The sequence below is a fragment of the Globicephala melas genome, chromosome 16, assembly GCF_963455315.2.
Source record: "Globicephala melas chromosome 16, mGloMel1.2, whole genome shotgun sequence".
Lineage (NCBI taxonomy): Eukaryota > Metazoa > Chordata > Mammalia > Artiodactyla > Delphinidae > Globicephala > Globicephala melas.
Window position 1 is genome coordinate 54575080 of NC_083329.1, and position 20694 is coordinate 54595773.

General features: G+C 48.0%; 1 long non-coding RNA gene across 1 annotated transcript in view; it reads right to left on the reverse strand.

Moving 5' to 3' along the window:
* The window catches only part of LOC115856421 (uncharacterized), a 445827-nt gene that overhangs the window by 416201 nt on the left and 8932 nt on the right, over positions 1–20694 (reverse strand). The window contains exon 2 of the long non-coding RNA XR_011376796.1: positions 9834–9968. This is a non-coding gene — a long non-coding RNA (uncharacterized lncRNA). The remainder of the gene's footprint in view (positions 1–9833; positions 9969–20694) is intronic.

Consider the following 20694-nt stretch of genomic DNA (forward strand, 5'->3'; position numbering starts at 1 on the left):
ACCTCTACCTCAGCCTCCCGTCGAGAATGCAAACGCGCGAAAACTCTCGTGTGGATGAACTGGAGGCTTACAGGAGGGTCCAGCCATGCCAAGGACAGGCCCAGAACCCAGAACAAATTCGGCAGGTGAACGATAAACACACACTCGCTGCCACCTGTCCAATGACGGGGAACTCGCTCCATTTCCAGGGCCACCCTTCCAACTTTCCGCCTGATTCTGATGGAGAGTGACGTCATCTGAGCACAGAAAGAGGCCTCCCTTTTCCATCTTTGGTACAACATACACTCCTTAAGGACAGTCTTTCCCCTCTGCTCCACGATGACCCTGCACATGTGCCAAGATGAGACAGGGCTTGGCGCCCCCGTGTCAGTACTCCCCCTCCCACTGCCTCAGACTAAGCACCCCTGGATCCTACCAACCACCTTCCGAGCCTGTGGTTTCTAGGACCTGCACCAGCCCGAGCACCTTCTTTTGGACTTAACATCGCATACCCCTCTCCACCCTGCGCCCCAGTGTGAATAAGGCTCTTGTCCGTGACGCCCTGCTCCACGCACAGCCTGCCCAGGGCCGAGGAGAGGGCAGGGGTGCCCTGAGCAGGACCGGGGAGAAGCTGGGGGACTCCGCTGCAGCCCCAGCTGCTGGGAAGAGGGACTCTTCGTCTGCTCTGAGAGCCCGCACATACTCCCTGAGTCTGGAGCCAGGGCCCCAATTCTCCACACAGCCATCTTCCTGAGAAGCCAGATGCTCTGCTGCCTGCCTGCCTCCCTGTGCTTCATCAGAATTCAGCAAAAGGGACGTAAATAAATAAAGGAAACTCTGCTTAGTTCTTTCCTCCCAACGATCACCAACATGCAGACGCTTAAAGAGACAACTTTCTTCTAAAGGAACAATGGGTGAAAGCACCCAGACCGGGAAGGAGTTGCTGTCAGATATCATTGTTAGCTGCATTGTTTTTACAACAGGATGAAGCAGGGGGTGGGGGGACATCACTGAGATTTCCGTCAGACCCAGGAGGCCTCCTGCATTTCAACTTTTGTTTATCTGTTTGTTTTTGTCAATACGTTAGCATCTGAAATTTGTAACACACTCACTCTCAGCTAGAAAAATTCCCAGTCAGAGGGCAGTGTTTGAAAACATCATCTTTTTAATTTCTTTCAGCTGGGCCTCTGTCGCTGGCTCTTTGGTTAATACGGATTCTTTATTCATGATCTTTCCCCCTCCCCATCTCTGTGCGGCTAATCAGCCGTTGGACATATGGGATTGTTCATGCTCAAAGCAGTTCTCAACACCCCAGGCCAGACTGGCTTCAGACCAATGTGTCACTCACCTTTGGGCAGAGGCCCCCAGACCCCGTTAGGCCTTCTTGGGCAGGAACCCCCATAGCCGCAAACAGAACCCTCAGAGAAGACTGTGCAGGGCCGGAAGCGTGTTTTCCCAGGGGGCACAGGGCAGGGTGTTGGGTGGCTGGAGAGCTGCTTCTGGCTTCCCACTGCATGCTGTGTGACCATGGCAATCCTCTTTCCCTCTCTGGCCTCCTTCTGCGGCAGTCAAGGGCAAGGTTGAACTAGAAGCAGGGAAAACACTGAGAGGGACAGAGAGCCTGGGACTTCTTTGTAGGGGGACCTCTGGTGACCTAGGACCACCCCTATGCAGGCTCTCTCATGTAATGACGCCCAGTGGTTCACTCAGGCTGACCTGTTCCATCAGGGAGAGACAAAAATGGGGGTCTCACAAGAGCAGGTCTGACTCATCGAACACCCAGACTTTTCTCCATACACTTTGAAGGCATCAATCCTGCCCATCAGGTGGTACTGAGCAAGGGGCTAGTATGAAACAGGCAGTCTGCCCTCCATGGAGGTGGAGGGTCCTTGGCTCTCACTGGCCCCCCTCCTCACCTTAGTGGTGCTGATGAAGCAACAGACTCCCAGAGAGGGTCTGCCATCCACTTGCCCAGTCCATAGGATTGCCAGACAAAACGCGGGGTGCCCAGTTAAGTCTTAATTTCAGATAAAGAACAAATAATTTTTTAGTATAAGTATGTCCCAAATATTGCGAGGGACAAACTTATTCTAAATAATTTTCACTGTTTATCTGACACATAAATTTACTTGGGAGTCCCATTTTTGTTTTGTTTTTGCCAAATGTGGCAACCCTACCAGGACATAGAGTGTGTAGGCACCAGACCTGGGGCCATAACTCAGGCCCCACCCCCAGCTCTTACCTCTTTCCCCAGCACCTCCCACCCCCTCCCTTCTTATAGCCTCTGCCCACAAAGCTCTGCAGGGAGCAGGTCACTATAATGATGCTTGGGAGGAATTGTCCCTATCCTCCCCAGCAGTCAATTCTTAAAACTCTGGAGCCAGAATTGGGTTCTGAACAAATCCAATGGCTCTTTATTCATTTTGAATAAATGATGGGGCCCTGCCAGGGCCTAGAACAGGTTCTAGGATGCTATAAGCATCAAGAGAGGTTTATGGAATGAATGAGGGGGATGTATGGATAGAGGGAGGGGCTGAGTTGCAGTACCTCTGACTGGCTCTTGGGAATGGAATTTATAGAGTCAAGGGGGATGCTCACATCAGTGGAATTTTCTCAGTAGGCACAGCATCAGCCTCCCCCATCCTGTGACCCTCCTGCCTCCCAGGCCTTAGGACCTGGGCAGCACAGACATGAGTCCCCTTCAATGAGAGTCTGATCGTGGTGAGGGTGCAAAGCTCTACCATGGCCCAGTCCTGTGCCTGAGGCCCCTGCCTGTCACCCCTGATGCTTCTCCATCCTGGCCCAGCACTCCTTTCAGAGTCCATAGAGCCAGTGAAGCAGAGAAGGAGGGGAAGAGAAGGTTGGGAGTGAGCAGTGGGCCGTGTCCTAAAGTGCCAGCCAGATGGCCATCTGTGCAGCTTGGCCTCCCCAGGCCTGCAGGGGAAGGAAGTATGAAACCAGAGCCAGACGAGGGTGGGGATCCAGCCAAGTGCCTCTCTGCAGGCTCCTCCAAGCACATGCCACTTCCTCGCCCTGCAGACGTGCACACACACGTGCACTCACGCCACTCGGTCATCTATCTGTTCGACACTGATGGGTCTGGGGGAGGCCCCTCCTCTGCCCAACCCACCCAAGGTCATGGTCCACCCTGCAGGAGCATGGGGAATGCTTGAGGGCTTTCCAGAGCACCTACTGAGTCTTAGGCACTGTTCACCATGGCTGGAGATGAGTCAGACATGAGAGGACAGGCCCCAAAGACAGGATGCAGTCATAGAATACCCCAGAACTCAGAAGTGGGAAAGCCTGATTCTTTCTGGAATCATTTGCACTCCCCAGAGAAGGTCATAACCCCTTTCTCTTTCAGGCCTCACCTGCAGCATCTGTAAAATGGAGACCTCCCCCCCAACACCTATTCTCCCCACCTCTGTAGAAAGGAAACTCCTTGTAGACCAGAAAGGACCAGCAGAGTAGGGCTTCCCTGGTGGCGCAGTGGTTGAGAGGACATGGGTTCGTGCCCTGGTCCGGGAAGATCCCACATGCCACGGAGCGGCTGGGCCTGTGAGCCATGGCCGCTGAGCCTGCGTGTCCGGAGCCTGTGCTCCGCAACGGGAGAGGCCACAACAGTGAGAGGCCCGCGTACCGCAAAAAAAAAAAAGAAAGGACCAGCAGAACTCACAATCTCTGCTTTCTGCGTGTGCTTCCAGGACTGAAAGGAGGGTTTTCTATTTTCATTGGGTGTGGTATGTCTCCACTCAGCCCAGGGTCTAGTGCTTGTACAAACAGTCAGGGCCAGAAGAGCTCAGATACTGAAGTTGCTATAGGCTGGTGTCGTGTGTCACACCAGCCTATCCCTCCTTCTGCCCACTGGACCTCTATTAATGTAGCCCCTGACTCTCACAGAACTTATTTTCAGCTCCAGCCCTATGCCTGTTTCCCATGCTCTGCAGCTAGCATTCCAGCTCTGGCTTGGGTGGGCCTGGGGCCGCATGGAGCTCTGTTCCCAGGCCTGCACAAATCCTCTCTGGGGGCACCTCCAGTAGGCCTGGGCTGAACCACGTTCCTGAGCCAGGAGGGGATTAGAGGCCCCCACTGAGCTGGAGCTGGGGATTTGGCAATGAAAACCCCTCCCTTTCAGCTGGGCAGAAAGGAGAGGGAGCAGCGCCAATAGCCCCAGGGCTTCCCGAAGAGACTTTGCACCAGAAGCCTCCTGTTTCCTGAGTTTCTGCTGATGGAGCTCACTTCCCTCAGCCCTTAGCTGCCTAGCTTCTGAAACAGGCTGCCCTGCAAACAGGTACCACATGGGGGCCCAGGGCCAGCCTAGGATGGCAGGCACAGGGCTCCAGCTCAGGTCACCCCTCCCACCTCACCACCTACCCAGCTTTTTGCTCAGTGGCCCCCAACAGCCCCTTCCCTTCCTGAGGCCTTGATTTGCTCAGCTGTAGAATGGAGCAGGGAAATAGGGCTGTCCAATGAAACTCCAGAATTGAATGGGTCTTAGAGAAGCAGATTCTATATGGGGAAGGGGTCTCGGGTGCCACCATCTCCCCTCTCACTTCTACTCCCCTTCAAGTTGCCCCCTCTCACAGCCTGGCCCTTGCTGCCCCAAGGTGAACTCTGGGCTTTCATAAACCCTGGCCACGGGGCCAAAGGATAGAGGAAACAACCTGAAATGCCAAGGCTGGGACAATGTGAGCGATAAAATAAATAATGAGAATGCCAAATTATAACTCATTCATCAACTAAATACCCACAAGTCCATATGGTTATAAATAAATAACTGAATCGATAAGTAAATGGGGGCAGCTCTTTCTTATGGAAGAATTCCAATTAATAAATGTAGAATGGATGAGGGAAATGTAAGTATTCACCATTACAACACCACAGTAATAATTATTATAGACAAGGTGCTAAAATTAATGGGTGAAAATTTGAGGAGAAGTAGAATATTTGAATTATCTCAAAGTATCTCCTCCAAGATATTTATCAATACAAAGGCCAAAACACACACAGTAATCTGCAGTGGAGAAACCCAGCCACCCCCACTTTTACCACGTGATCAAGGTTAACATCACCAGTAATGGGACATATAGACACCACCTGGCCCCTGATTCGATGCACTAAGAAAGGTGCATCACATATGTGGTATTCTTGCCAAAAAAATATAACCTCAATCTAATCATGAGGGGAAAATCAGACAAATGCGAATTGAGGGGCATCCTATAAAATAACTGCTCAGTACCCTTCTAAAAGGTCAAGGTCATGAACAGCAAGGGCACACTGAGGCACTGTCACAGACTGGAAGGAACTAAGGAGACATGAAAACTACATACAACATGGGGTCTTGGACTGAATCCTGGAACCGGGAAAGGACATGAATGAAAAAAACAGTGAAATCTGAAACAAATCTATAGTTTAGTATTAGTGTTTCCCAATACAAATTTATTGGTTTTAGTAATTATAAATTATGTAAGATGCTAACACTGGGAAAAGCTAGGAGGGTACACAGAAACTTTCTGTGCTATATTTGCAAATTTGTATTTCAAATAAAAAGTTAAAAATAAAACATCTGCCCATATTCCATTCTCTGGGGCTCTTCACTGATGCCAATCAGCAGATCACAGTGTTTCCCCCCGTGGTTCCATCCCTTAATAAATGGTGGGTCCTCTGTGCCAGGTGCTTTACATACACAATTTCACTGAATCCTTACAATGATCCTCTGAAGAAGGTATTAGTAGCCCCATTTTACAGATAAGGAAGCTGAGGTCCAAGGCCACGAATTAGAAAGTAGAGGACTTCTGCATTCAGAGTCCATCGGAATGCAGAAACTGTAAGTGATGCCTTATTCAAAGGCAGGAGCTCATAGAGGAGGTTGTAGACATATGACAGGGTATCAGGAGCAATGCCTTTTGGTCCTTCGAAGCATGGTATTCAGATGCCACCTACTTAATCCAAACACAGGGCTGTCCTCTGACAGTCGGGTAGTGGTTAAGACCAAGTCTCTAAGCTTTAGTTAAGAACTGTTTCAGTACAAATCCCAGGTCTGCTACTTATCTATCATGTTCTTCCAAAAGTTACTTAATCCCTCTGTGCCTGAGTCTCCTGCTGTATAAAATGAGGGTAATGTTTAGTGCCTGTCTATAGCCTGGCTCTGAGGGTCAAGCACTTAAAACAGTTATACACACTTCATAAGTGTTAGCCATCACTTTTTGTTTTCACTCTCTGCATCTGTCTTCAGCCACCTGTAAAATGCCAGCTTGATGAGTGGGTTTGTCTAAGCCAAACAGTGAGTCAAAGCCCAAGCAAAAGCTAGGAGTGTGCTGTGGAGAGAGGGGCAGAGAGGGGAGTCATCTGCCTGCTATTATCAGCCTAAAATCTGAAACTGGGTATCAGCCAAGAATCATCTAGGGGCGTTATGGAATTAGAAAAACTGTCAAGGCAGGAAAGGAGCGCTGGAATAATCCAGTTCTCTACTAACTTGCAAGTGGTCCCCAGGCAGAGGCGTCTCACCACTCCAGGTGTGACCAACCTAGGGTTAATTTAAAAAGAGAAAGAAGAAAGAGAGGGAAGCGGAGAGAGAAAGAGAAAAAGGGGGGAAAGGAGGGGAGAGGAGGGGAAGAGAAGGAGGGAAAAAGGGAAAGAAAAAATTCTCACCTAAGGATCTCACCAAAGAATCCTATATAGAATCCCTGAAATTTTGAACATGAATCAATAAATCTCAGAATGCTACTCAGTATCAAAATCTAGATAATATTTGCCTCCTGCTGGTTCAGTGAAAGCACTATATTTTTAATGCATAGAGTGACAGAAACCAAGCTGAGAACATCTTTGCTGATGTAAACCTGGAAATGGAATTGATAGGAACACTGGCAGAATATGCCCTGGGGTTCTCCAGAGTGCTGAAGTCTGTTAAATAGCAGAATTCTCATCAACTTGATCAAAACCAATCAATGACTCATACCAGGTCTATATGTGGGCACTATAGTGGTAACAGGCTGATTTAAATGATTTGGGGACTGCAGAAATCCATAGTTTTGCATAGCTAATGGGTTGGCCTTAGCTACTAAGTTTGGAGGATGTGCATCTTGAATTCAAATGCACTGCAGACCTCCTGACACAATTGCAAATACCTGGATGCCAAGAGACAGTCTCCCGGGAGGATATAAGGTATTACACATATCCTGTACTCCGTTTTAGGTGGGCTTTGCAACAGACTGTGATCTCACCTACATTTGCTTCTAACCATGCTTCGCTTCAGTGGCCTCAGCTCTAACTTGGGAAGGTTGGATGAGGTCAGTGGCTTTCAACCCTGCGTGCACATTAGAACTAACTGGGAAAATTTTTTAAATACTAACACTCCTACTCTGACCAATTAAGTCAGAATATTTGGAGTGGGTCACATTCCAGTATTAAGTTGTCTACCAAAGGTGTAATTTAGAGTCCCCAAAGAAAAAGCACACAAAAATTATTTGAAGAAGTAATAGCTGAAAGTTTTCTAACTTTCATTAAAAATATAAATTGACATATCCAAAAACTTCAACAAACCCCAAGCAGGATAAATACAAAGAAAATCACATCAAGGCATATCATAACCAAATTTAAGAAAACCAATGTTAAAGAGAAAATCTTCAGAGAAAAAATACTCATTGCTTACAGGGAAACATAACTAAAAATTATAAAGACTACTCAAGTGAAACTATGCAAGCCAGAAGACAATGGAATGATATCTCTAATGTATAAAGAGCAAGGGAACTACCCTGGTGGTTCAGTGGTTGAGAATCCGCCTGCCAATGCAGGGGACACGGGTTCAAGCCCTGGTCCGGGAAGATTCCACATGCCGCGGAGCAACTAAGCCCGTGCGCCACCACTACTGAGCCTGCGCTCTAGAGCCCATGAGCCACAACTACTGAGACCGCATGCCACAACTACTGAAGCCCACGTGCCTAGAGCCCGTGCTCCGCAACAAGAGAAGCCACCGCAATGAGAAGCCTGTGCACTGCATCGAAGAGTAGCCCCTGCTCAACGCAACTAGAGAAAGCCCACGCACAGCAACGAAGACCCAATGCAGCCATAAATAAATACATAAATATTTTTTAAAATGTATAAAGAAGAAGGAAAAATGACTATCAACCCAGAATTCTATATCAAGTGACAGAATTCTTCAAAAGTCAAGGCAAAATAAAGAATTTTCAGATTAAAAAAAAAAACAGAATTCATTACCACTAGCAGACCTGCATTATAAGAATTATTAACTAAAGCTCTTCTGGCTAAAGGAAAATATCAGATGGAAATCAGGTCTACACAAGCAAATGAAGAGTCCTGGAAATTCTAAATATGTGGGTAGATAAAAATGTACATGTTTTCTCATTTCTCATTTTTTTAAAGGTAGCTGACTACTTAATATAAAAATAACAGTATACTGTGGGGTTTATAATGTATGTATAAGTAAAATATATAACAACACTGGCACAAAGGACAGGAAGGGAAGAGGAATTATACTGTCGTAAGATCTCACATCAAACGTAAATTGGTATAATATTAATGGAAAGTAGACTTGGTAAGTTAAACGTATATTACAAACACTAGAGCAATCACTGAAAACGTAAAACGAAGAGGTACAGCAACTAAACTTACAGAGAAGATAGAATGGAATTCTAAAAAGTACTGAACTCATACACAATAAGGCCGGGAAAAAGTGAAACAAGGAACAGATGGAAAAAATAGAAAATAAATATCAAGATGATATATTTGAACCCAATCTACCAATGACCATTCCAATTCAAAGGCCCAAGATTGATACACTAGATAAAAATCAAGACCAAAATACATGCTGTCTACAAGATATACACTTTAAATACACAGATGCAGATAGATTAAAAATAAAGGATGGAATAAAATATACCATCCAAACACTAGTTATAAGAAAGTTCTATTCAGCATGGGGTATATAGTCAATAATACTGTAATAACTTTGTGTGGTGACAGGTGGTAACTATGCTTATCATGATGACCATTTTGTAACGTACATAAATACCAAATCACTGTGTTGTGCACCTGGAACTAACATAGGTAAATTATACTTAAATTTGTTTAAAGTAGCAGCAAAAAAAAGTTCTATTGTCAATATAGCTTAATAAAATAATAATAACAAAATAATTGTTTTAATTTTTACAAAGGAAGTTCTATTGACTACATTGATATCAAGTAAAATAGACTTCATAAAAAGGAATAAAAAGGAACATTACATAATGATAAGAGGTATAGTAAAGATAAACAGTATAAACAATTTTACACCATAAATTCAAGAGCTTCGAGAAAAATGCACAAATTCCCTGAAGGGTACAAACTATCAGAACTCACTCAAGAAGAAACAGAAGGACTGAATAATCCTATATCTACAAAGTAAACTGAATTTATAGTTATAATTTTCCTTCAAAGAAAGTATCAGTTCCAATAGTTTCACTGGTAGACTCTATTGTTAAAAATTAGAAATTTTTAAATTGGAAAAAAAATACCAAATCTGTCAGACACTTTCAGAAAACAGAGAAAGAGAAAACCCTTTACAACTCATTTTATGAAGCCAACTTATCTTGATGCCAAAACCAGAAAAAAAAATATTATTAAAATAGAAAACTACAGACCAATACTCTTCATGGGACAAAAATACTTTTAAAATATGAGCAAACTGCGTTCAATGATATATAAAAAGGATAATATACCGTGACTCATAGGGATTTATCCTAGGAACAAAAAGTTAGTTTAATATTCCAATATCTGTGAAATCATATGATTATCTCAAAATAAAATTTTTTTAACTCATTTGACACAATTCAACATCATTTATGGTAAAAACTCACCATATAGCACGAATATATGCATTCACTTGCAGGACACTTTTCTTTGCATGAGGCCCAGGACCTTGCTTTCCTTCCTGAACTGGCCCTTCTCCCCAGGTTTCAATCATGCTGAGGCCCAGCAGTCCAATGTCAGCCCTGGGGGGAAAAAAAATGGCAGTTGAACACTTAACTGGGATCATTTTCCAAGTCAGAGGCTGAGCCTTAGAACAGCTCAGAAGTGGCCCAACAGGCCCTAACCTAAGGCTCCAGGGTGGGGAGAGCAGACTGGGAGTTCCAAAGCTCTTTCTATTGATATTCTAGAATTTCCACTGCACTTCAGAAACTGTTCACTGACCCACAGAGCCTCTGAGTGTGGCAGATCTCAGAAATCTGAAACAAGCCTGTCCTTCATTTACAAGCAGAGAAACTGAGGCCCTGACAGTTTTGCAAAGTCACACACAATTTGGAGGCAAGGCCAGAGCTCCAGCCAGGAACAGAAAGAAGTAGCCACCACCCAGTCACCAAATACAAACAGATCCCAGCATCACCCTGGGTCTTCCTTTTGATTATGAACATTTTCAAACGTACCGAAAGATAGAGATAATATAATTAACACCCACAGATATATATCTGTCATCTAGATTGAACAACTGCTAACATTTTGTACTATTTGCTTCACCCGTTTTTTTTTTTTGCTAAAATATTTTACATTACAAATATCACTACCTTTCACACTTAAATTCTTCATAACCCATTTCTTTAGAAAATAAGAGCATATTCCTATGTTAATTATAACGTCATTAAGGTGCCTAGCAAAATCTTTTTAAATTCCTTAATAATGCCCAGTCTCAATTCGTAGCAGATCCTGCTGGTGTCCATCCCACCTCTCCCGGCCCTCCTCCCTGGAAGGCAGCTGCTGCTGCAGTGGGGTGCACCCTTACACACTGACACTTCCAGCTCAAGCACCTGCATGTCCATCTGAGGGCAAGCTAGCGCTGCAAGACTTTTCACCATAATGGCACAGGCTCAGAGTGCTAGGCAGTTAAACCCCAGGAGGGACAGGACTTGGTCATTAGATAGCCAAGCTTCCTTGCCCCTTGGAGGAACACTTCTGAGCATGTGCAGTCACTAAGGGGGTTCCAATGCAACAGAATTCCCATGGCCCACAGAAGGAACCCACCCACTAGCTCAGCCTGCACTAGTTTTCCTCCCTTTCCTGTGTCACTCTGCAGCCCTTACTGTGCTTCGTGGGGTAACTTCCCAGGTAAACATCTCACACCCTGATTCTAGTCTCAGCATCCACTTTTGGGGACCCCAAACTAAGACAATGTTCAAGTTTTCCAATCGTCTTAACCATCCTGTGTTTTCAATAGGTCAAAACCAAGAGCCTAAACAATGTGGGGTTTGGAGGGGGCAGGGGTGCAGTCAGGGAAGATAAGAAGCCACCCTAAGTTCCGTCACTGGGCCTGGGCTGCTTGACCAGTGGGACTGGACATGTCCTGGTTTTGCCCACTCAGCTTCTGAGCCCCCTTCCTATAGAAACCACCCCTCCCTGACTCTCTACTCCTGGCCCTGGGGTGGGCAAGTGAGCCAGGCCTGGATGGTCGGGGTCTCCCACTCCCCAGACCACAGGCATTTTTTGTTCAGGGAGGAGCAACGACCCTGGTGAACCAAGGAGAGTCAGTACTAGGCTCTGGTTGCCACTGGGGAAGAGAGGTTTACTGCCTATCAGGCAGGATGTGAGCCTGGAGCTGCTGGGGCCATTTCTGCCACCCTGTGGGGACAGCTAGCCTGAGGATGAAGTTGACACAGAGGAACAAAGGCTGAGAGATGGAGCTGACAATTCCATACCAAACCTGGGCCCAGTCATGCCTGACTCCTGGCATGTGAGTCAATCACCTCCCCTTCTGCTTAAGCCAGGCTGAGCTGGATTTCTCTCCCTCCCCGACAAAAAGCGAGTGCTGACTGCTACACAGTCAAAGAGTTCTCCATTCGCTGGGAACCCCTGATACCTGAGCTCAGTGGCTGCGCCTGCGTCATGCACCAGGTGTTCACCAAGGTGGTAAAGAAGACTGTTTTGAATGGACAAGGACCCGCAAAAAAGCCAGGTCAAATTCTCTCCGTCATTGTCCCTTGCCTCCTTCCAGCCTGTTGTCTGCACTGCCTACGAGAATGACCTGTGTATGCCCACCACTGTGCTTTACAGGAAAGCAAAACCCTGATGCTGGAGGGTATTATACTTTCAATAATTTGTGAATTCCCTGAAGGCCCATAACACATACTAGTTTATACTATGCTGAAGCCCAATTTGTTTTAAATACAATAATAGCTGGTGAAAGGAGCAAGTCACTTCCCTGGGGAGTGAGCCTCGCCTACCACCTACATCCACGTCTCTTGAAGGGGAAATTATACACGCTCTGGGAACGGTCAGCTGCCTGGGGACTCACAGAAGCCCAGGAACTGTCCCTGTAGGGCTGCTGTGGGTTTCCTCTGGCAAGAACAGGCTACTGCTGGTTGAGCACCTACTTCTGTGCCAGGCATCGTACCAAGTGCTCCACATACATACCATGTATGTCTCCTCAAGACAGTCTGGAGACAGGGACCACTGTCCTCATGGGACAATTGAGGGAACACAGGGCCAGAGAGGTAAGTGACTTCCCAAGGTCACGAAGCATTTGTGATGGAGCTGGTATTCATTTCTAGGTCTAGAAAACATGCTTTTCCCGTAACTCCTCTATCTTTTCCCACTAACTTTAGTAGGGGTTCAATAAGCACGTATAGGGCTATGAACAGAATTTCAATTGTCTGCACACGGACCCTCTGGCCAGTGAATTGGGAGATGAGAACACACAGATGTTGTCCACATACAGAGAGCATGTTTAGAGAAACAGGGCTTCCCGAACCGGCTGGGCTTCTTTTCAGTAAGTCTGGAGCAGGTACTGAGCACCCCTACTTTTTTAACGAGAGTCCTAGGCGGTTCTTGTGATTAAGCACTGTTGACAGCTGTGCCATGGGGCGCTATGACAGACAGAAAGGACAGACAGAAAGTGGCTGTGACACTCCTCTTACTCAGATTGAAGTGGAGGGAGTAGCAGCGCCTAGTTACCGACCAAGGTGAGTGCAAGTGGGAGCGAGTGAGGGCGGGACCAGAAATCAAGGAATTTTACTCCTGCCCATGACAGCTAACAGAGTGGTTTTTTTCTCCTCCAACCCTGAGGGTTTTAGAGCGTTTTTATCTGTACTGAGACTACAGCCAGGACCATAGGTACGGGGCTGTTGAGAGGCTCACACAATTCACGAAAATAAGACATTTGCATTTTTTATTACTATTTCACTTCTCCAAGTCACCACTGCTGCAAAGTTGATGAACAGAGCCTTCAAGACATCAGCTCAAAGCTCAGAGAAGAGAAAGCCCAGGAATGCCTTAAATGTCTGCTGCCAACTTCCACACCCTAGTCCCCTGGTCGGGCCAGGGAGCCATGCGGTGGCGTGTGACTCTTCCAGAACCAGTGAGGGCCCTGGGAGAACCCTGGGCTGGGCAGGTCGGGGCAGCCTTACCTGGAGTTATTCACCGGAAAGGAGGGAAAGTCTGTGGACTGGGAATTATGGCACCATGAAAGGGCATACGCCTCCATTTCTACAACTGAAAATGGGGCTAACTATTTTTTCATATGCTATCTGTTGTTAGTATTCTCACCTCATCTAAATGCAGATTCTACCTTCAAAGATCCATTCATTTTTCACCTGACTCTGAGCACATAGTTATATAGTGTCAGGACTGGAAGAGCCTTCTAGAGATCCCCCATCTAGTCAAACCCATTTATGCCATAGATGGAGAAAAAAACAGAGAGGTTCAAACACTTAAGAAGGCCGCACAGAAGTTGGTCTAGAGCCAAGACAAGCCCCAGCCCGCCCAGCTCCCGGTTCCTCACCACCCCACCAGCAGGCTTGGCAGTTTATCTTACTGCAGACATGGTGAGTCTAACAAAAATTTTGGTGTATCTAAAAAAAAAAAAGATTGATTTTGATGTTTTGAGGCTTCGTGAAACCAGCAATTTTAATCAATTTTTCAAAATTGCTAATTCCATCCATCCAAGGAACTCACACACAAACAGAAGGGCTGATTGAAATTTAAATGGCGGCTGGCTTGTTAGCTACAGGCACCAGGCTGGGTATCTTCATATGCAAGTCTGCAACTGTGTCCCGGCCTGGCAGCAAGAGGAAGCAATCTCCCTGAGACACTCGAAGGCATTAAGAATTCAGGCAGCCAAAACGAGAAGCAACAACATGAAATGATAAAACAAAGACAGATCATTATTAGCGCCAACATAATGTGTTCCCGTGTCCTCCGATCTCATTTAGAGCCCTGCTCGTCGTCTATTGAAACTATAATTAGGCTGATAGGAACCAGAGGATTAAAGTAACTTTCTCCCCCGAATTGCGAGGATTTCAAACGAGCAAAGAGGGGGAGGAGATAAACCTGAGAACGATTTTAATATTCTGGGCTACTGCTCCCACAACAGCACGGGCTGACAAACAATGGCCGGTTCCTTCCTGAGGTGGCCTGGGGAGGGATGTTACATCGCTGTCCAACCCACCTCAGGGATGGCAAGCCCACCTCCCTCCCCAGCCAAACCTTCGCCTTTGTCCTTGACACTTCGCGCTTAGTGACTCCTTCTAGGGCCTGACTCAGAAACCCTTTGCCAGTCCGTCCTCCTCTCACTTCTCACAGCCTCTGCTGGTGTGACCGCGTCCTAACACACCTGCCGCCGCTACTGCATCAAACTCCTGTCTGGCCTGGAAGCTCCAGAGGGCGGGGACCTCTGATCTCTTCCTTCAGTCTCTGGTGCCTTTAGTTAGATGCTACTTCCCCGCCTTAGTCGGGCTCCTCATGGCCACCAAGGTCACCTTTCTCATCCCTTCTATCTATAAACCAATTACAGGACCCACTCCCCTACCCACGAAACAGCACCAACCCCAGCAAACATTGAAGCCCCTTCCCATCTGCCCCCACACTGCCTCTCTGGCCCCTCCTATCCCTGGCTCTGGCGGCACGGGACCACCTGCCCACCAGAATATGCTGCACACTTTGCCGCTCAGGCCGGTGCACACACACAGCTCCAGCCCACCGCTCCTTTATGTGGCAAAATTCTATATGCCCTTCACTATTCCCTTCTCTTCACCAGAGCCCCTCGGGAGTCTATCATTCCCTCCTCAGAGCACCCACGGGACTGTCCTCACCCTCCTCCCAGCTGTGGCCCTCAGTGTCGGTGACCCCGTGGCGACCCTCCAGTGGACTTCAGCTCTGCAAGGGGAAGGACCAGACCATGCTCAGCCTCACATTGGTGGAATCCAGTGCTTGGCCGGAATCATGGGATCAAAGTTCACTTTAAAACTGACCAACCTGGACACGCTATTTGGGACCCCAGAAGCCCTCAGCCTGGAAAACTCTTACTGCCCCTCCCTGTAACCTCTTTTCCCTGCAGGTCTCATCAACTGGAGAGTGTTTCCTGTGTGAGTGTGAATGCGTGTGCAAGAGAGTATGTGGGAGTATGTGTGCACGTGTGTGTGCCTGGGGTGGGCGCACAAACACGCACACGGAGAGTCCGGACGAGCTGGGTGAAGAGGAACTCTCACTTCCGGGCTGAGGCATCTGTACAAGGGACGAAGAGCAACCGTCTTCACCTGGGATCAGAGGAGCAGGTCAGCATCCAAATTTCCCACAGTCACTTGCACAAAATGTCATCTTGCCTCATCCAGGCCTTCACATTCCAAGTTCGCAGATGCCTCGACAGCTGACTCGGAAGTGGTAAAACAGGAGCATCTGACAGTCCTTCACCAAGTGTCCACTGAGCAACTAGGAAGCGCAGCATCTGACAGTCCTTCACCAAGTGTCCACTGAGCAACTAGGAAGCGCCAGTCATGGTGCTAAGCGCCCAGCCTTCCCTTCCCAGCCTCAGCTCCCCCACCTGTGAAATAAGGGGAATTCTAAATAGCTAAGGGCCTGTGCAGCCAGGAGAATCTGACCTCTACTTACCGCCCCTTGAGGGTGTGACTGCCACATTCCATCCCCTGGGTCAGCAAGGGAAAAGCTCTGTGGCCCGTCAGGGACAACTGGGCCTTTCTAAATGGCCACCACATGCCTGCACTTAGAGGGGCCGAATAAAGGGGATGGAAGGGCTTCCTCCTCACTTGAGCGACGTGGAAACTGAAATCCAGGGAGGTAAAGGCAAGGACCAGTTCATCCCTGGAGAGGTCCAACCAGGCCCTCAGGCCCCTCCCACCTGCCCTTTTTCTTTTGTGTCCCTGCGTACAACTACCCATTGTCTCTGAGAGCTGCGGGAAGGGCGGAAAGCAGCTGAGAACTCTTGGCTCACTTTCCTCATCCACTCCTTTAAAGGATAAGATTTCTTTGCTCAGAGAAGCAGCACGTGCAAATGTGAGTTCTCCGTCTATGCCTGATGTGTACGCGGGTGAGCGTGTCCACGAGCGGGAACGTATGTGTGGGAAGGCAATTTGATGTGGGCTGTGTGCATGAAATCAAGTCCTATGGGTACACATGTGTGCGTGTGAGTACACCAGCAGGTGTATGTGGGCGTGTCATTGTGTGAGCAGCATCGTGACTGTGTATTTCAGATGTACAAGTACGAATATGTGTCCCCACGTAGGTGTATGCGTGTGTGTGCTGTGTTACACGTATATGTTGTATTTGGGATTGAGGAGAATAAAAGGCCATAAAACGCACATGCTTCCAGAGATGAAAACCACATAGCCTGATCCCAATGACAAGTGTCGATGGCTTTTCCCAAGACCTCTGTCAAATAAAATCATCCTCATTTAGGCTAACTTACGATTCCCACATGACCCCAAAGATCAGACAAGTAGCATCAGCTAATGTCACATGCAGGCTCCCACTTCCCAGATGGGTTCATTGGATTCAGGGTACCAAGGAAATCATAATGCGGGTTCCTTAGAGTTTTATTAGAGGTAGATTTCCTTACAGTCAGGCTGATCCAGAGGCAGCTTCTTCATCTGCAAACTGGATAGATGGTGCCTGCCTGGTGGGGGTGTTGTGAGGGTGAAGTGGGGTGGCAGATGTGTGAGGCCCAAGGCCAGCTCCTGGCACATAGTAGGTGCTCAGCCCACGTCACCTGTACTTCACTGTGACAGCTGAGGGGCCTGCGCATTGGCTGCCAGGCATCGTTAATGCCCGCTCCTCTTGTGCGGGACCAAACAGGCTTTGGCAGGGTCACCCCCGCCCAGCAGCCCCTCATTGTACATGCCCCATTAGTTGCACAGTGCCCCAAAGTACAACGGGAACGCTTCCTACACTGTTTCCTCTGCTAAATACCTCTGTGACAGCTTCTTGGCAGGAGCAGAGTGCCAAGGTTAACATATGTTAAGAATATGTGCTGCAGGCATCCCACCTCAACGTGGAAGCAAGAGGGAACCGCACCTCATCAGGGCCTTCCCTGAGCCCACAGCCTGGAAATCTGGTTTCCCCAGTGCCCCATGCAGCCTCACCCAGGAGCCCCCAGGGGAATCTCAGCCCAGGACAAATCTTCTTGGTTATCTCATCTGCCCTTCTCAGAGTTCAGAACACCCTCCCCTGCATCCCTGCCTAGTGACCAACCAGCCTCAGCTTACACAACCACCAACAGGACACTCACCACCCCCAGGGGAAGCCAAGTACCCTTCCAATACTTCCTCTGGGTCAGGCCCTGAATAGGACACTGGGATGAGATTGTGAAAAAGTTACAGCCATGCCCCCAAAAGGCTTACAGTCAAATGGAAATTTCTAACCAATATCATTGTGAAGGTAGGGATTGCTTGTATATTCTCCCTTCAGGGGTCCTGCCCCACCTTTCCAGCATGTCCTCCAGTCCCAGAAAAGGCAGTGACCAGACATATGGCAGGCCACAGTCTGAAGCTTCATGGCCCCAAGAAGGGCCTCTCCCTGCTACATCACAATTTTACCTTCTTTACATCTAATACCCAGGAGCTCGGGGAAGCTGGGTATCACACCTACACAGCCACAGTAGCATTTGGCCCCAGAAGCCCCCGTCTTCTGGGGAACATGCTGGTCTTCCTAGAAGGACAGAACTGGGGAGTTCCAGGTCCCTGGAGCAGACATAATTTGGTCATTTTGTGGGTGATTAACTCAAGGCTTTGAGAGGACATGTGATTATTCCAAAGTCATACAGCTATGGGGATCCCACCTCTGGTTTTACATCTAGGTCAGCATGCTACAAGCTTCCAGACTTTGGTCGGTGAGGTCAGTGGATGGTGGCCTTTCCAGGAGGCTAAGTTCAAGTGTGGTTTTTACTGGGCATGGTGCTGCAGAGAACATCCTCTTAAGTTGTTCCTTTTATGAGTTCCATGTCTCAGTTACCATCCCATGAAATTCATCATTTAGACTAAAAACCCTCACTGACTGAATCTATACTAGGTGACATCTGTGCTCAGAGCTTCCAGGAAGAGGGACGTGAAGATGGTTGGGAGGAGGAACAACAAAGGAGATGTAGTATTAATGTTAAACAATGCTAGCTGCTGCATCAGAAAAATCCCCAAATCTCAGAGACTTAACAGGATAAAGTCTGTTTCTTGATCATATTACATGTCTACTGCAGGGCAGTAGGAAGCTCTGATCCATGCAGTCATGCAGGGAACCAGGCTGACAGAGGATCTGTCATCATGTAGCTGTGCCACCTGGATCACACAGCATCTGTGGTTGCTGCAGAAGGGGAAGAAAGGGATGGAGGACTCCTGCCAGCTCTTAACTGCCTCCGCCAGGAAGTGACACATGTCACCTCTGCTCACAGTCTAGAACTAGTCACATGGCCCCACTTTCCAGCCAGGGAGGCTGGAAATGTAAGGGATGACATGGGATCTTTGGTGAGCACTCACTGTCTCTGACACAGACATTTTGGCCTCACTCCTCCAGGGGCTTACAAATTGGCCAGGGAGAAAAGAAACGTCTTCTGGGGAAGAGAAACTGGTCCATGGGTTTGTGTGACACTGAAGGCCAGAGAAAGGAGAAGTCCATGAAGAGGATAAAGATAATCAAGGAAGGCTTCCTGCAGGAGGGTGACCTAGAAAGAGGTATTTATTCAACACCAAGGTGGGAACAGATAGAATCTCTCACTAGTCTCAGAAGAAGGAAGGTGGAGGCCCTGGAGAGAGGGAGTTTGGTCAGACCTTTGGGGCCAAAGAGAGGCCCTTGAGGAACAGCCTGGGGAACTGGATTGGGAGGGGGTGGGCAATTAGTATGAAATAGGCATTTAGGGAAGGAGAGGCTTCCTAGGGAAGGATTAGAAGCAAGGGACATTTAAAGGGCTCTTCTGGGAATCCTGGAGAGAGGAAATGAAGACAGAGAGGATGGCATTGAGCAGGGATCAGACAGGAGAGACACCTTACATGGAGCCAGCTAGTCTCCAGGACAGTCACCCAGCTGGCGATGGAAATGCCTCTGAGCCTATAAAATCCTGACCTCCATCCCACACAAGGAGCTTCTGGGAAAGCTGCAGCATTAACCCCACGAGAACGTCTGTTCAACAACTGTGCTGAAAATGAGACGATCTGATTTCGGGAGGTAAAGCGCATCTTGAAGTTAAACTCTTGGCTCTACTTTTAAACCCTCTCAAGTGGGTTAGAATAGCTGGCTCGTCCTTAATGGATGGAGCTGGGCACTCCCTTCCCCTACCAGCCACTCGAGAGGGTGTGAAGACACACAAGGTCTCCCTTTTGATAGCACATTTCTCCCCTGCATGGGGGTCACATTGCACTAGGGCTTGGAGGCAGGGAGGGGAAATGCTTGAGGACCTGGATTCTGGAAGGCAAGAGGGAGCAGGCCCATCTCCTCTGCATAAGAGTCTCTCATACCTCAAGTTAAGCTTCTGTTCTGGAGCCAATGACCCTCCTCTACCAGCACCTGGACTATGTCCTGAGGTCACAGGTGGGAAAGGAGGGTGAGAGGACATGAAGTCATGACCAGCAACGACCTGAGAGGTTGCTTGGAGGGTACATGGTCAGACTTCAGTGGTCTGATTAGCTGATCAATATCATATGCTTGGCTCTGCAGGGTAAAATTCCAACTGACAAGTGGTTCACGGGATTTACAGGGAGGCCCAATCTTCTAACAGTCAAACTTAGCAATGAAATGTGCCAGCTCAAGGAAAAGACTGTGGTCTCTATCACTGCAAAGCCCAGACAACCACCAGTTTCTCAGCTGGTATAAGAAGGGGTCAGACAGGAGCCAAGCTAAGGCCCTGGCAGTTCTGACGCACTCAGGGGCGTATTCACAATCCCGGTTACCTGACAAGTCTGCACATTGTCGTAGGGTGGCTAGTTTGACTCAGTTTGCCCAGAACGTTCCCAACTTTAGTACTGAAAACCCTGAGTCCCAGGCAAACTGAGACAACTGATCACCCTACTTTGTAGGTCCCGTAGGTGAAAGCCTTGAAACTCACATTTAATCCTTTTGGACCAGGCAATTCAATGGTTCAAGGTTGTGACATGCCATGCTTCACCATCATTTGTTATGCCTGCTAAGGTTGAAAAAAGGATCAAAGTTTGGAAAGTTTTTTTTTTGCGGTACGCGGGCCTCTCACTGCTGTGGCCTCTCCCGTTGCGGAGCACAGGCTCTGGACGCGCAGACGCAGCGGCCATGGCTCACAGGCCCAGCCGCTTCCAGGCATGTGGGATCCTCCCGAACCAGGGCACGAACCCGTGTCCCCTGCATCGGCAGGCGGACTCTCAACCACTGCGCCTCCAGGGAAGCCCTGGAAAGATTTTTTTTTTATTGAGTAGATTCAAGGTTGTTCATAGACGAACACCATTCTAACCTACATGCATCCTAACATGCTTTCTTGTATGGGATGAA